Source organism: Chiloscyllium plagiosum, chromosome 12 (genome assembly GCF_004010195.1).
Source record: "Chiloscyllium plagiosum isolate BGI_BamShark_2017 chromosome 12, ASM401019v2, whole genome shotgun sequence".
Taxonomy (NCBI): Eukaryota; Metazoa; Chordata; class Chondrichthyes; order Orectolobiformes; family Hemiscylliidae; genus Chiloscyllium; species Chiloscyllium plagiosum.
Window position 1 is genome coordinate 55,073,934 of NC_057721.1, and position 17,028 is coordinate 55,090,961.

The 17,028-nt window shown below is 41.8% G+C and overlaps 1 long non-coding RNA gene across 1 annotated transcript in view; it reads right to left on the reverse strand.

Annotated features, from left to right (window-relative positions):
- Positions 1–4,986: 4,986 nt before the first annotated feature.
- Positions 4,987–17,028, reverse strand: part of LOC122555274 — a 36,245-nt gene continuing 24,203 nt past the window's right edge. Inside the window, exon 3 of the long non-coding RNA XR_006313221.1 lies at positions 4,987–6,845. This is a non-coding gene — a long non-coding RNA (uncharacterized LOC122555274). The remainder of the gene's footprint in view (positions 6,846–17,028) is intronic.

Below are 17,028 nucleotides of genomic sequence, written 5' to 3' on the forward strand. Positions count from 1 at the left end.
TTTTTTTCAAGTTAGAGATTTTATTCAAAAAAAGACCACACTTTTGCCTGATCCCTACAAATCTGACATAGAAAGAGGGGTACTAAGGGCTAAGAGCACACTCACTGTCAGTACTCTTTATCACCAATTGGGGGGTGCCACCTCAGATGAATCTGATCGACTCTGCAAGATTTGGGAAAGAGAGCTGGGTGTTGAAGTTTCTTCAGAGGAATGGGAGGATATTTGGGAGAATGCAAGGAAGATATCAATTTGCAATAGGACCCATGCTTTACAGTTGAAGATTCTCCACAGGGTCCACTTAGCCCCAGACCGTTTGTCAAAATTTAAACCAGGGTTATCTTCAGCATGTCCCAAGTGCAAGGTCTGTACGGGTACTCTTACCCATTGTCTTTGGTCTTGTGACAGGCTTCAAACATATTGGAGCGCTGTGGTGGGTGCAATGGAGAGGAGTTTAGGTGTAGGGGCAGAGAAGGACCCTATTTCGCTCCTTTTGGGCCTACCCATTGTATTTCCTGCAGACTCGCATAAGGCAAAACTTTTCAATGGTCTCACATTCTGTGAAAGGAAGAATACCTTGCTAAGTTGGATATCAGAAAAATCCCCAGGCCTGTCGGGTTGGCGGAAGATTGTTATGGAGCATATTCCCCTGGATTTTCTCACAAATATGGTACACCACAAAACTGAGAGTTTTTACAGGACATGGCAACCCTTTTTGAAATACCTGGATACAGATTTATCTGCCACACTAACAAGGGCTTTTATATAGCCGTAACAATTGTGTTTCATCAGTCCAATATCCAGGGAGGAGGAACTGTGAATGTATGAGTGTTTTGTTTTGCTGGGCTGAGTTATTACTATTTATTTGTTTGTTGTTAGCTATTTAACTAACTAAATAAATACCTAGTTTAGGTTTTTTTAAATTTTATACTTCTCTATATATGTTTATACATTCATATAGGAGGGTGGGTTGGGGAATGTTTTTTATTATTTGGGTTTAGTTTTGTACTATTTTTGTACTGTTTTGAATTGCATTGTTTTGTATTTGTTGTAATATTTAAAAATCTATTTTTTCTTAATTTTTTTTATAATATATTTTTATTATGTTCCAGCTGTACAAAACTGTAGGTAGGGCACATTTGGAATATTGTGTACAATTCTAGTCACCACACCACCAGGAGGATGTGGAAATTTTTGAGAGGATGCAGAGAAGATTTACCTGAATGTTGCCTAGTCTGGAGGGTTTTAGTTATGAGGAAAGCTGGATAAACTAGGATCGTTTTCACTGGAAAGACAGAGGCTGAGGGGCGACTTGATAGAGGTGTCGAAAATTATGAGCATCATAGAGTGAATATCAGAGGATTTTTTCCAGGTTGGAAAGGTCAACTACAAGAGGGCACAGGTTAAAGGTGTGAGGAGAAAAGTTTAGGGGAGAAGTGTGGGGAAAATTTTTCACAGGGTGTGGTGGTTACCTCGAACATACTACCAGTGGAGTTGTTGGAAGCAGGCATGTTGGCAATGTTTAAGGCATTCCTTGATAGACACATGAATGGGAGGTAAACAGAGGGATAGATATCACACATGGGCAATAAGTAGCAGATAAGGAACAGGAATTGGTGCAGGCTTGATGGGCCAAAGGGCCTGTTCCTGTACTTTTTTCTGATGTATTGTATTTTAAATGCATCACCTCACACTTTTCAAGATGTTCCACCTCATCTCCCTGATAATGTGAAAAACTATCAGCTATGAACTCTAGAACCAATCAAGTGTCCATTCATTCATCTTATCACCTGCCCACCCACCTCTAGACCTATCAAATCATTCGCCTACCCATCTAAGCCCTTGCCACTTTTACACTGTAAGTCAGGTGGACAATAGATTTCAATTTGACTTAACCTTTTTTAGGTCACTGTACTGAACACAAAGTCCAAGATGCAATTTTGTACTCGCCTTATGCTGAAGAAGCCATTTTTGAAACTGCGTAATTACATAACCTAAACACAACACATATATACTAACCAATATGGTATAATTAGTAAGCAGACAGAAACAGGAATCAATAACTCGTGTATCTCAATAATGTATGATTGAAGAATAGGTGATTAGTTATTAAGGCTGGGAATATACCAATGTTTGTAATTTAAAAGTATTAATTTGCTGCTTCAAGTTTTGCTGTAGGAAAGGGAGCAGTCAGATATCATTGACAGAAAACATTGTGCATCCAGTCTTTGTGCTATTACTTTTGAAATATTCAGGTATAGGCTCATCAGTCCCAAAGAATTTGTCAGCTTTTCATCCAGTTGATTTCTCCAGTATTTTATCTTTTCTCATATTAATCTTTCAAGTTTCACAGATACATTAAAACTTCCCAATTCCAATAATTTCTTTGTGTTATCTACTGTGAAGAAAGACACAAAATACTTCAACATCTCTGCGATAAGTTTACTAGTAAACTAAATCTTGTTGCAGAATATAAGATCCAAAATAACATATTGCTCAGAAAACTATCAGAATGCCTTCTGATATTCTATCTATCCATATTGACATTGCATAGAAGACTAAGCCACTTTCAATGTATACAGGCTGAACTTTACTTTCATGCAGAAGATTACCATTTGGAATCCACCTTTGTGACAACAGTTAAAGTCTATTAAAGCCAATATAAACAAAACAGTTATTTTATTACAGATAACAACAGTATGTTATGACAAAGAATGAATTATTTGAACAAAGTAAAATACATTTAATTGCAAAAAATACTCCTCTGATAAATGGATCCTAAACCAGACAGTGAATTATAAAACAAAATACAAATTGTTTTCTTGATAATCATTTATTTAGATTGCAGCATCATATGTAGTGGATTAATGCTGCAACAAAATCTTGTGTAATATTAACAAAAATCCATGAAACAAATTCAGCCAACTTAAAGCAGATTAAATCAGATGGACAATGGACAGTTGTCAAAGGAGATCTAGAATGAAAGACTTAAACCCCTAAGGGACTTACTAATTTAAATGAAAGCTTGGTCTTTCAGACTGATTCTTCATTCCAGCCCCTGTGATATCAGCAGTTGTGGAAGGCCTTAAATGTAACAGTGGGCATTGTGTGCTCCATCTTCAAAACCAGCTGGACATGGACATAACCATGGAATAGAGGTTGGCAGCCTCATGGAATGCCCTGCACCATGGCCTGCTGCCTGAATCTGTTAATGACTACCTTGGGCAGAGACCCAACAAGAAGTTCTCCAAGTTGCTCTTCCCTCTCCATGTCAGGTGACCGCAGAACTGGAGCATGGGGCTGAAGTGCAGGTTCAATTTGAGGAGAAACTGCCTAGGACCGTGAACGAGGAGCTGCAGCCTCACACACCCAAAATGAAGAGTCTGTGCACTCCTCAAGATTGAGGAACTGTCCCTTGGAAAATGCTGAAATTACCGAATGAGAAAGTGCCTTCACCCCTGTGGAGGAACGTTCAAATCAATATGCTATTAACCTCCCTGGTTGAATATTGCCAATATTAAAAAGACAATTGTATCTGTGTTTAAATTCATATTTATTCTAGATAGTTACAAAAGTCAATTGGATAAAGATTATAGGAGCGTGTTTTTCCAGTATAGGGAAGCAATGGGCTGCCGCTACATTGGAATGATTTCTGGACACAGCCCAGCTTCTGGCTGGCTGCACACACACACACAACATGGAGTTTAACAGCAAGTAAGACCAGCAAATGTTACAGTTACCTCCAGCTCTGAAAGGCAATCCCTCTCTCTCAAAAGAAGCTGGAATTACATACAGGAGGACGCTGCTGAATACCAGTGTGGTCACTGCAAATGAGGAAATCAAGAACCAGGACACAGAAGGTTCTATGCTAGCGTCGGTGGGCAGTGGATAGAGACCATGTTGCCCAGGAGGTCAGGCATCCTCATGGAATACCTCTGAAATGAGTGGGTGCAGGTATCGAGGATCATCTCCACATACCTCCAGCAATACAGCAGTGGCAAGTAAAGCACTTAAACACAGTGCAATACAGCCATTCGCATTCTTCCCTTTCCTGCAGGACCATTCACAAACAGCAGGGAGCAGCAGAGAAGCAGTGGAATTCAGTACTACTTTTTTGTCTCAGTTCGATGAAGGAGATGGTGTTCAGCATCATAGGAATGCTGTGCCAGAGACAGTGGCATCCAGTGTCAGCAGGTCAATTCATGATGATGAAATGTTACTGCCTTATGGCCCTTCTCACTGCTGCCTTACCCTCATTCTGTTTCTGGCATGGTGTCCAAACTGTTGATGGTGTGACCCTGCACCTCCTGCTTTGCACCCAACCATCCCCCTTCCTCACTTCAACCCTCCCTTCTCATTTACACTTTCAGATACAAAAATAACACCAACAACCCAGTCCCAGCACATCCAGGAGGAAGAGGAATAGTTTGAATCAGCTATGCCATTCCAATACAGCTACGTTACTGGCCAACAGTGTGGAAAATTGCCCAAGTGTGTCCTGTACACAAAATGAAGGAGAAATCAATCTATTCTCAATTATCAGCAAAGTGATAGAATGTGTCACCAGCAGAGCTATTAAGTCCCACTTTCCTCAGCAATAACCTGCTCACTGAAGCTTAGTTTGGACTCCACCATGACCATTCAGCTCCTGACCTCATTACAGCCTAGGGTCGAGCATGGATAAAAGAGCTGAATTCTAGAGGTGAGGTGGGAGTGACAGCCCTTAACATGAAGGTCACATTCAACAAAGTGAGGCATCAAGGAACCCAAGCAAAACTGGAAGGAAAGGGTATCAGGGGGCAAACGCACTAATGGTTGCAGTCATACCTGGCACACAGGAAGATGGTTGTGGTTGTTGGAGGTCAGTCATCTCAGCTCCAGGATATCTCTACAGGAGTTCCTCAGGGTAGAGTCCAAGGCCCAGCTACCTTCAGCTGCTTCATAAATGACCTTCCCTCCATCATAAGGTCAGAGGAATGATGTTCACTGATAATTGAACAATGTTCAGTACCATTCATGCCTCCTCATTTGCTGAAGCAGTCCATGTTCAAGTGCAACAAGACCCAGACGATATCCACACTTGAACTGACAAGTGGCAAATGACATTCGTACCACACAAATACCAGGTGATCTCCAACAAGTGATAATCTAACCACACTTTGACGTTCAAATAACACTATCATTACAATACCCTACTATTAACTCCTAACCCTAAGAATACAAGAGCAGTTCAGAACCAAGGAATTCTACAGCGAGTAACTCACCTCCTGAATCCCCAAAGCCCTGCCTGTCATCTACGAGGTCAAGTCAGCAATAGGATGGAATACTTTCCGTCTGCCTGCAGTTCCAACAACACTCAAGAAGTAACACCACTCATCACAAAGCATCCCACCTGCTTGAAACCACATTCACAAATATTCATTCCCTCCACCACCAACACTCAGTTCTGGATGTGTGCATTATAAGGTGCACTGTGGAAATTCACCTAATGATAAAATTCATTTAAAGATCTTTAGAATAGCACATTCCAAACCCCCAAACACAATCATTTGGAAGAAAAAGGCAGCAGATACATGGGAACATCAACACCTACAAGTTCCCCTCCAAACCCTTCCTATTCAGACTTGGAAATATATCGCCATCCCTTCATTGCTGATTTGTAAAATTCATGGAAATCACTCCCTAGCATATTGTGGGTCTACTTCCAGTACATGGACTGCAGCAGTTTGAGAAGGCAGCTCACCACCACCATCTCAAGGGCAACTTGAGATGGCAATAAATGCTGGGCTTCACAATGACGCCCATGTCCCATAGGTAAATAAAAAGAGAGAGACAATAAACCACACAAGGGATGTTGAGGCACTATGGCTTGATCTGTGGGACTGACCATAACTGGGAGATTCAACAGAATCGGGATCAGTACAGGGTGAGCTGCTGAGCAGGAGTGGACTCCAAACAGACCAAGGGGAGGGGGCTTCAAGTGAATCAGCTCACTGTTGGGGTAGGTCACAGACGGGTTCTGTTGGAAAGAACTCTTATAGGAGCATTGGTGAGCATACTCACTGAGAGACTTGGCATACTGGCCTTCTGGCACTGTCAAGGCTTCTGGAGAATACAGAGGACATCGTGCAGACCTTAAAGTCTCTCCATTCCACCAGAAATGTGGAGGCCAATTCCATGACAGAACTCACATTCCCAGCTGTAATGGAAGTTTCTTTGCTGCTTTCTTAGTGCATTATCTCAGGTGACATTAACCCATCTCTAAAGAGGGTAAACATTGTGAAACAGTGTTTATCTTTGTATAGAAGGGCACACATATGAAAGAAACACATCTATTTCATTCTTTATAATAATTCTCTCAGGATGTATATTGTGAGGAAGGTAATGTGCTATTGTCATCTCTCAGGCAACTACAAATACCACATTGATGCCTGTGAACATCTTCCTCATCACTGAATCAATCAATCTGATAAGCGTACCAGTCACTGTAATAGGTAACGATCTGTGGGGGGTTTTCCCGGACATTGACCTTCTTTATTACAACCAGTGTATCCATACTCCTGTCGAGTAACTGGAGAATTGATCTCCTGATATTCTGTATTCTTCTAATGTAAACTTCGACAGGAATAGGGGTGAAATGGCCGTTAGGGTAATAGCTATAACTGTGTTTTTCCCTCCTTTAATCTCGTCCAGTTTACTTGAAATGAGTTGTAAGTGCTGGCTTGCAATGGTACTGAATTGGATTGGAGGACCATGAGGGCGATATTCTAACATGATGTTGTTCTCCACATTCACAGCAAGATGAGGACCCACCATGATAGGATTGCCAAGTTCCAATCTCTTGAGATCTAAAATAGAAAACAATAGATTTAAGATGCTAAACCACAATATTTCTACTGGGAGAAAACATTATTTTCAACAGCAAAATTCATAACAAGGCCACATATTTTTATGATTGTTGAGTAGGACATAAATCATACACAGACACCTTGCAGTAAACACAGAAAACACATTTATTTCTCCCTGTGGTTTCCTTTTATATTTTAACTTTCGTTTTCCATTAATAGTCTGTGCTTTTCTGCAGTTCTGGTCTCCTTATCTTAGGAAGGCTGGTTGTGCTACAGAGGGAATGCTGCGAAGCTTTCCCAGACTGATTCCTGAGATGGCCAGACTGATGTATGAAGAGACACTGAATCAGTTTGGATTGTGTTCACTGGAGTTCAGAAGAATGAGTGGGGATCTCAATGAAACCTCCAGTATTCTAGGAGGACTAGATAGGGTAGATGCAGGAAGCAAGTTCCTGATAACAGAGGAGTCCAGAACCAGGGATCGCAGTCTAAGGACACAGGGTAAATCATTCAGGACTGAAATGAGGAGAAATTTCTTCACCTGGAGAATTTGCTGCCAAAGAAAGCAATTAAGTCCAAAACATCCCATGATTTCAACAAGCTGTTAGATATAACCCTTGATGGTAAAGGGATCAAAGGGAATGGAGTGAAAAGCAGAGGCTGGTTCTTGAGTTGGATAATCAGCCACGATTATAATGAACGGTGGAGAAGGATCAAAGGGCTGTGGCCTACTTGTGCTTTTTTTTCAATGATGTGGATGTGTCGATGTTGGACTGGGGTGGACAAAGTCAGAAGTCACATGAGGCCAGCTTATAGTCAAATTTATTTGCAATCACAGGCTTTCGGAATGCTGCTTCTTCATCAGGTGAAGTCAAATAAACCTGTTGGACTATATCCTGGTATCGTGTGACTTCTGACATGTTTTCAATGTTTCTCTGTAAGCTTTCTCTGTTCCCAGTCAGGAAGAGGACAGTGTTGGATGGGGAAAGGAGATAGTGGCCCAAGAGCTTCGCATAAATAAGAGTAACTCGAAACCTGAACTGGGAGGGGAGGTAATGCACAGTGAGATAGAAGAAAAATCATTGCTGGTCAAAACACATAGGCTAAAGAGAACTAACTCATGGCCTGCTATTGGAACATTAGCTGGAGCAACGGGATGGAACCTGGGAGAAATTGAATGAGAAGCAGTGAGGAGGCCAACCCAGAGAAATTGTGAGAGTAGACTGACAGGTGTATTGCTGCTAACAAATTGGATGTTTACTAAAGAACCAAAAGTGTTCTCAGAATACATGGATGGAATTTTATAACATTCAACTATCCAATTGACTCAACACCAAAATGATTTGCCATTGTTCGAATGTTTCAGTGTGAAACAGCATCACCTGGTCCTTGAACAAGCTCCACATTTCAATTGTGCCCATCCCCTGCAGTTTTAGTGAAGTCAGAATTAAGATTTCAAGATCGCAAGAAGGCATGGTTAGGCAAGAAGTTGGTTTGAAGTGTGTCTACTTCAATGTCAGGAGCATCCGGAGTAAGGTGGGTGAACTTGCAGCATGGGTTGATACTTGGGATTTCGATGTTGTGGGCATTTCAGAGACCGGAGAGAGGGTACAGTGAGGACAGGAATGGTTATTGTGGGTGCCAGGATTTAGATGTTTCAGTAAGAACAGAGAAAATGATAAAAAAAGGGGGTGGGGTGGCACTGTTAGTCAAGGAGTGTATTACAGTTACAGAAAGGATGTTTGAGGACTCCTCTGCTGAGGTAGAATGGGCTGAAGTTAGAAACAGGAAAGGACAGGTTACCCTATTGGGAGTTTTCTACAGGCCTGCGAATAGTTGCAGCGATGTAGAGGATAGGATAGCAAAGATGATCCTTGATAGTAGCAAGAGTGACAGGGTAGTTGTTATGGGAGCCTTTAAGTTTCCAAATATTGACTGGAATACTATAGTTCAAATACTTTAGATGGGTCAGATTTTGTCCAATGTGTGCAGGAGGGTTTCCTGACACAGTACGTAGACAGGCCAACAAGGGGCGAGGCAACATTAGATTTGGTACTGGGTAATGAGCCCAGCTAGGTGTTCGATTTGGATGGGGTGAGCAGGTGAGCACTTTGATGGCAGTGACCATAAATCGGTTATGTTTAATTTAGTGATGGAAAGGGATAGGTATATATTGCAGGGTAAGAGTTATAGCTGGGGAAAGGCAATTCTGACGCAATTCAGCAAAATTTAGGATACATAGAATGGGGAAGGAAACTGCAGGGGATGGGCACATTGAAATGTGGAGCTTATTCAAGGACCAGCTACTGTGTGTGCTTGATAAATATGTATCAGTTAAGCAGGGAAGAAGTTGTTGAGCGTGGGAGCTGTGGTTTACTAAGGAAGTTGAATCATTTGTCGAGAGGAAGAAGGCAGCTACAAGGTTGGGATGAGATGTGATGCCTCAGTTAGGGAGCTTGAGAGTTACAAGTTGTCCAGGAAAGACCTAAAGAGAGCTAAGAGGAGCCAGGAGGGGACATGAGAAGTCATTGGCGAATAAGATCAAGAAAAACCCTGAAGTTCCTATAGCTTTATCAGGAATAAAAGAATGACTGGACTAAGATTAGGGCCAAACAAACATAGTAGTGTGAAGTTGCACATGGAGTCAGAGAAGATAGCGGAAGCGCTAAGTGAATACTTTTCATCAGTATTCACACTAGAAAAAGATAATGTGGTCGAGAATACTGAGATACAGACTACTAGACTAGATGGCATTGAGGTGCATAAGGAGAAGGTGTTAGCAATTCTGCAAAGTGTAAAAATAGATAAGTCCCCTGGGCCGGATGGAATTTATTCTAGGATTCTCTGGGAAGCCAGGGAGAAGATTGCCAAGCTTGTGGCTTTGATCTTTATGTCGTCATTGTCTACAGGAATAGTGCCAGAAGACTGGAGGATAGCAAATGTTGTCCTTTGTTCAAGAAGGGGAGTAGAGACAATCCTGCTAATTATAGACCTGTGAGCCTTACTTTGGTTGTGGATGAAGTGTTGGAAAGAGTAATGAGAGATAGGATCTAAAGATGAATAAGTTGATTAGGGATAGTCAACACGGTTTTGTGAAGGGTAGGTCGTGCCTCACAAACTTTATTGAGTTCTTCGAGAAGGTGACCAAACAGGTGGATGAGGGTAAAGTGGTTGGTGTGGTGTATATGGATTTCTATAAGGCATTTGATAAGGTTCTCCATGGTAGACTATTGCACAAAATATGGAGGCATGGGATTGAAGGTGATTTAGCAGTTTGGATCAGAAATTGGCTAGCTGAAAAAGAAGACAGAGAGTGTTGGTTGATGGGAAATATTCATCCTGGAGTTCAGTTACTCGTGGGGTACCACAAGGATCTGTTTTGGGTGAACTATTGTTTGTAATTTATATAAATGACCTGGATGAAGGCATAGAAGGATGGGTTAGTAAATTTGCAGATGACATTAAGGTTGGTAGAACTGTGGATAGTGACAAAGGATGTTGTAGGTTACAGAGAAACATAGATAAGCTGCGGAGCTGGGCTGAAAGATGGCAAGTGGAATTTTAATGTGAAAAAGTGCGAGGTGATTCACTTTGGAAAGAGTAACAGGAAAACAGAGTCCTAAGCTAATGGTAAGATTCTTGGTAGTGTAGATGAGCAGAGAGATCTCGAAGTCCATGTGCATAGATCCCTGAAAGTTGCCACTCAAGTTGATAGGGTTGTTAAGAAGGCATACTGTGTGTTAGCTTTTATTGGCAAAGGGATTGAGTTTTGGAACCATGAGATCATGGTGAAGCTGTACAAAATTCTGGTGCGGCCACATTTGGAGTATTGCATACAGTTCTGGTCACCACATTCTAGGAAGGATGTGGAAGCTTTGGGAAAGATTCAGAGGAGAGTTATTAGGATGCTGCCTGGTATGGAAGGAAGGCCTTAAGAGGAAAGGCTGAGAGACTTGAGGCTATTTTTGTTAGAGAGAAAAAGGTTGAGAGGCAACTTAATTGAGACATATAAGATAATCAGAGGGTTAGATAGGTTGGACAGTGAGAGCCTTTTTCCTCAGATGGTGATGGCTAGCACGAGGGGACATAGCTTTAAATTGAGGGCTGAAAGATATAAGACAGCTGTTAGAGGTAGTTTCTTTACTCAGAACGTAGTAAAGGTATGGAATGCTTTGCCTGCAACAAAGTTGCAGTTTTTGTTCATTTTTATGTGTTCCAGGGATGTGGGTGTTACTAAGTCAGCATTTCCTGCCCATCCCTCCTTTCCCTGAAGAAGGTGGTAGTGACTGTGAGCTGTTTTTATTTCTGATTTCCAGTGATCACGGCTCTTTCGATTTTTATTGGGTACACTATCAGTGCTTTGAGGAAGGAAGCTCCAGTATTTTGCTCCTGTGACTTTGACGAAATGGTGACATATTTCAGTCAGAATAATGAGAATTGAAGGAAACTTACAGGTTGCGGTGTTTCCATTTAATTTCTGCTTTTGTCCTTCTAAGCAGTTGAGTTTGAGAGTGTGGAGGATGATGTCAGAGAAGCCTTAGTGAGTACAAATGATACACATTGCTTTCACCAAGTGTCATTGGCTGACGGAATGAATGTTGATGGTGGTGGGAGTCAAGTTTCCTATGAGTTGTTGGAGGGCATAGAACATAGAACATTACAGCACAGTATAGGCCCTTTGGCCCTCGATGTTGCACTGACCTGTGGAACCAATCTGAAGCCCATCCATACTATGTTATTCCATTCTTGTCCATATGCCTATCCAATGACCATTTAAATGCCCTCAACTTAGTAAGTGTGGAATATTCCTGACTTGTGCCTTGTAGATGATGGACAAGTATTAGAGAGTCAGGAGGTAAGTCTCTGACATGCTTTGAAGCTATACTATTTATATGGCTGGTCTGATTCAGTTTGTGGTCAATGATAGTCACCAAGCTGTTGATGGTGGGGGATTCAGTGACAGTAATAACATTGAAATTGAGTCCTGGTGAATTGATTAAATAGGAATGTAGACAGGACTCTAAAATAATTAGATCTGAAGAGGGATCAGGAGGAGAGAATAAATTTGGGAACAAAATAGTCAAGAATATGCGGCTTTTGAAATAGACAGGCAGGAAGGGAAGGGTGGTGAGGTAACTTTGTTAGTATTAGATAAAATAAGTACAATGGCAGGACATGCTGTTGGATTGAAAGCTGTTGAAGTCATTCAGGGGAAGGTAAGAAATAACGAGGAGAAGAAGACACTGGTGATAGCACTCCATTGGTTCCCTAGCAGCAGCAGTAGCAGCAGCTGTTCTGTGGGACAGAGAAGAAATCAAGAGATAATGAGTGTGTGTAAAAGAAGGACAGTTTGCATGTAGGTTTGGAAAATTGAGTTGGCAAAGGTAGTCACAAGGACGAAATCATAGAATGAATTCAGGATAGTTTCCTGCAATATAATGTTATGGATCCAACCAGGGATCAGGTTATTTCGGATCTGACAATGTGTAATAAGGCAGATTTAATAAATGATTTCAGAATAAAAGACTCCCGAGAGAACACTTATCATAACATGGTAGAATTCAGCATTCAGTTTGACATTGAGAAACTTGGGTCAGGAACACCTGTGCTAAACTTAAGCAGCTGCAGTCTGTGTGCTGTAAGTTGATCCTCAATTCCCTTATGGAGGGATTTCCCAGAATTTGACAAAACAACACTGAAGAAACGGCGATATATTTCCAAGTCAGGATGATGAGTGGCTTGGAGGGTGGTGGTGTTCCCATGTATCTGCTGTCCTTTTCTTTCTAGTTGGAAGTGCCTGTGGTTTTGAAAGGTGCTGTCTAAGGATTTGTGAAGAATGTCTGCAGTGCTTCTTGAAGATAGTACACATTATTATTGCTGTCTGTTGATGTTGGAGGAAGTGGAGGCTTGAGGATGTGATGCCAATTAAGTGGGCTGCTTTATTCTGGATGGTGTCAAGCTTCTTGAGTGTTGTTGGAGCTGTATCCATGCAGGCAAGTGAGGAATATTCCATCACACTCCTGACTTGTGTCTTGGGTATTAACAGAAGTAATCAGAGAGATAGTGGATGCACTGGCACTAATCTTCCAACAATCCCCAGATTCAGGGAAATGTTTGGAAAATTGCCAATGTGACACATCTATTTCAAAGAACAAGGAGGCAAAAAAAAGGTAACTTTCAGCCAGTTCACCTTGACATCGTGGTCAGTGATTTTCATGGAAGGGCCCTTGTGGTAATTTTGCCAGGCCTCCAGGAAGATTAATAAAACAGGTATAAAGACAAAAAAGTGCAACATTCAGCTCCATGTATTTGGCTGTACTGTGAATACAACTTTCCCGAAATCCTAGAATGGAACTTAAATCCATACCTTCTCGCTCAGGGGCAAGGGAGCTGCCCTTGCACCTGTAGTTCTCTATTACCTAGGATTAAGGGGCAAAAATAATCCACTATATTAAATCCAATCTCAGACGAAAATGTTTACATTAAAGTATTAAGAAACAAATTATACTTATGTAGCACCTTTCAACGATTCTGAGAAAGCTTATAAAGTAAGATTCATGCTCATAAGACAATATTAGTACGTATGGTCAAGACGTTGGTAAAGATGAAGGTCTTAAGCACATCTTAAAGGGAGAAAGTGACATATAGAGATTGAGGATTATAAGAAAGTAGTCCTGGGCTTAGTGTCCATGCAGGTAAAGGCACAGCTGCTAATAAAGGAGCATTTAAAATCAGGGATTTCCCCAATAGACCACTGGTTGATGAGGTCATATATCATAAAGGGTTGTGAAACCAGAGAAAGTTACTAAAATAGAGAGGACTAATGCCATAACGGAACGGAGAACAAGTATGAACTTTTTGTTAAAGATCAATGCAGTGCAGAAACACCAATTAATGTAGGTCAGTGGTCGCAAAGGGTGATATGTTAATAGTCTTGATGTGCGTAAGGTCATCAGTAGTAGTTGGCAGCCTCAAGTGTAAGAAACAAATATATGAGAGACCAGTTAGGAACACACTGAAATAGTCAAGCCTAGAGGTTACAACATCATAACTGAGGGTTTCTTCACCAGATGAACTAAGGCAGGGACAAAGTCAGGAGCTCCTGTGGAAGTGAAAATAGACAGTGCTAATGACAACATAGAAATGTAGGAGGAAGCTTATCTCAGAGTTTAGTAAGATACCAAGGTAATGAATGATAGATTTAGTTTCAGATAGTTGACCAAAAGAAATGTCTTCAATTTTCCAAATATTTCATTAAAGGAAATTTCTGCTTCTCAAGCACTGGATGTTAAATAAGCAGCCTGACAATTTAGAAACTGTGAATGATTTGAGACTGGTGCTGGTGAGCTGAACATGGGTTTAGTCAATGTATACGTGTAAACTAATGATGTGCACGTGCATGTTTTCACTGAGGGACAGCAGGTCAATGAAATGTCGCAGGGAGCCAAGGATAGATCCTCCATAGTAACAGTGTGGGAGCAGAAACAGAAGCCAGTGCAAATGATTGTAATGTTATGGGTAACTGTGGCCCCATGGCTAACAGTTGAAGCCCAACAAGCATGATCGTAAATTATGCTAGGTTTACATAAAGACCAGATCAGCTTGCTGTGAAATGAAGAAGTAAAACCAGACTGCTGACAGGAAAAATGGCAGTTGCTAAAGGTTATTTGGTTGCAAAATGGTATAAAATAAGAGTGATAAGAGGAACCATGGACACAGATGTCTCCTGTCTTGCATAACTCTTAGACAATGAGCTCAAAACTATGAGAATCTTGAGCAAGGGAATGGGACATCAAACACACTTGAACTAAAATGCTATAAAAGGCACATCAAAGAAATTGACAGTGACACCACAGCATGAACTCAAGACCAGCCACTGCAAAGAGGAAACTCTGAGCTCAGAACTCCGAGAAGAGTACAACTGATCAGAGGGAACCTGGTCAGTTAATCTCGTAGAGTAGCATCGAGATTCTAATTAAACAGATGGAATAATGTATTAATTGTATGCTTTCTGAGAACTTAAGAGTTCGTAAGAAAGAGGAAGTTGCATTAGATTCTAATTTAGTTGTCTGTTTTTCATCTGTTACAAACTTTGTGACCTGATTGGAAAATGGGTCAATATTGCTGGCATCCTTGGGTGAGCTGGACCAGAAGTGACTGAAGTTGCTCCGGGACTCAAACCTCATATATCTCAGTCACCCAGTCTGAGCCTGAATAAAAGGGAAAATATCCTTCATGCTGGCCAGGAATGAAAGTGGATGATGGGAGCAAAGTAATTGATTGGTGCTTGGATGATTACACCGGTTATTTTCCTGGTGTGATAGATAAACTGCAGCAGTTGAGGAACTAAGTTAGTTGATAAGGGAGGGTAAACTCTAGAAATCAGCCTTGAGGAGTGTGCCTCCTGTGCATTGACCTGGAGGGGTCAGGTGGGAATTTGGCGAAGGAAAACTGCCTTTGGGGGACAAGTCCCCTTGATGCAGAGCAGAGTTGACGGACCCCAACCTTCGTCATCTCCCATGCCTCTTTGACAAAGATTAGATTATTAAGTATTTAGAAAATGGCAAACATTTACCCTGAATCATAAGTGGCACAACTGGGTCAGATGTCATGGGAGACCACTAATGGATCAGGATTCATAGGAGAAGAATATGCGGCATGATGGCTCAGTGGTTAGCGTTGCTGCCTCACAGCGCCAGGGACCTGGGTTCGATTCCAGCCTTGGGCAACTGTCTGTGTGGAGTTTGCACATTCTCCCTGTGTATGCGCAGGTTTCCTCCCTCCAAAGATGTGCAGGTCTGGTGGATTGACCATGCTCAATTGCCCATAGCGTTAGGTGCACTAGTCAGAGAGAAATGGGTGTGGGTGGGTTACTCTTCGGAGGGTCGGTGTGGACTTGTTGGGCCAAAGGGCCTGTTTCCACACAGTAGGGAATCTAATCTAATACACAGAGGAAGCTCAAGGAGAGCAGGGAAGCACAGTCCCCAAGCTCAGTAAGATCATAGCAATAGCCAGTTCCTTGAAGAAATTATATAAAGGGGAGAAAAAAAGTTTAAGTTAAAATAGTGGTGGAAAAGGATAGACCAGATTAGATTACTTAGTGTGGAAACAGGCCCTTCGGCCCAACGAGTCCACACCGAAGCGCAACCCACCCATACTCCTACATTTACCCAACACTACAGGCAATTTAGCATGGCCAATTCACCTAGCCTGCACATCTTTGGACTGTGAGAGGAAACCGGAGCACCCGGAGGAAACCCACGCAGACACGGGGAGAATGTGCAAACTCCACACAGCCTGATCCGGGAATTGAACCCGGGCCTCTGGCACTGTGAGGCAGCAGTGCTGCCCACTGTGCCACCATGATGCCCACTAATGGACAAACTTCCATGGACAAGCCAAACAAAGACATGCACGAGAATTCCTAGAAGCATGGCATTCCAACCAGAACTCTATCAACAAACACATCAAGTTAGACCCCATCTACCACCCCCTGAGAAAAGGAACAGGAAGTGACTTCACCACAGGAAATAACATCACCACAGGAAATGACATCACCAACCCAAAGAAACCCTAACATATAAATAGAAAGCAGGAAGTTTTAGCATTGCTTTGTATGAGGTTCACTGAGATGTTACCTCATACGGTAATGAACTGTCTGGAAATGAACCTTTCAGCTCAGCGAGCAAACCTACATCCAAAACCTCAACCTGAGGTATGAATCTTCTCAAAACTTGCAAAGGTAAATGGATGGCTGGAAAATGGGAAGCCTTCAAATATGGGATAACTATGGTCCAGAGACAGTATGTACCTGTTAGGGTGAAATGCAAGGTTGGTAGGAATAGGGAATGCTGGATGACTCAAGAAATTGATACTTTGGTCAAGAATAAGGAAGTATATGTCAGGTATAGACAGCGAGGCTCGAGTGAGTCCCTAAAAGAGTTTAAAGGCAGTAGGAGTATACATAAGAGAGAAATGAAGAAGAGGGCAAAAAGGGGAAAAGACACAGCTTTGGCAAATAGGGTTAAAGACATTAAGGACAAAGGGCCCTTAAAGAGACTAGAGAGAGAACAGGGCCCTTAAAGATCAAGGCCCCCTATGTTTGGAACCACGAGAAATGGGGTGTTACTAAATGAGTATTTTGGATCAGTATTTACTGAGCATAAGGATATGGAAGATAGAA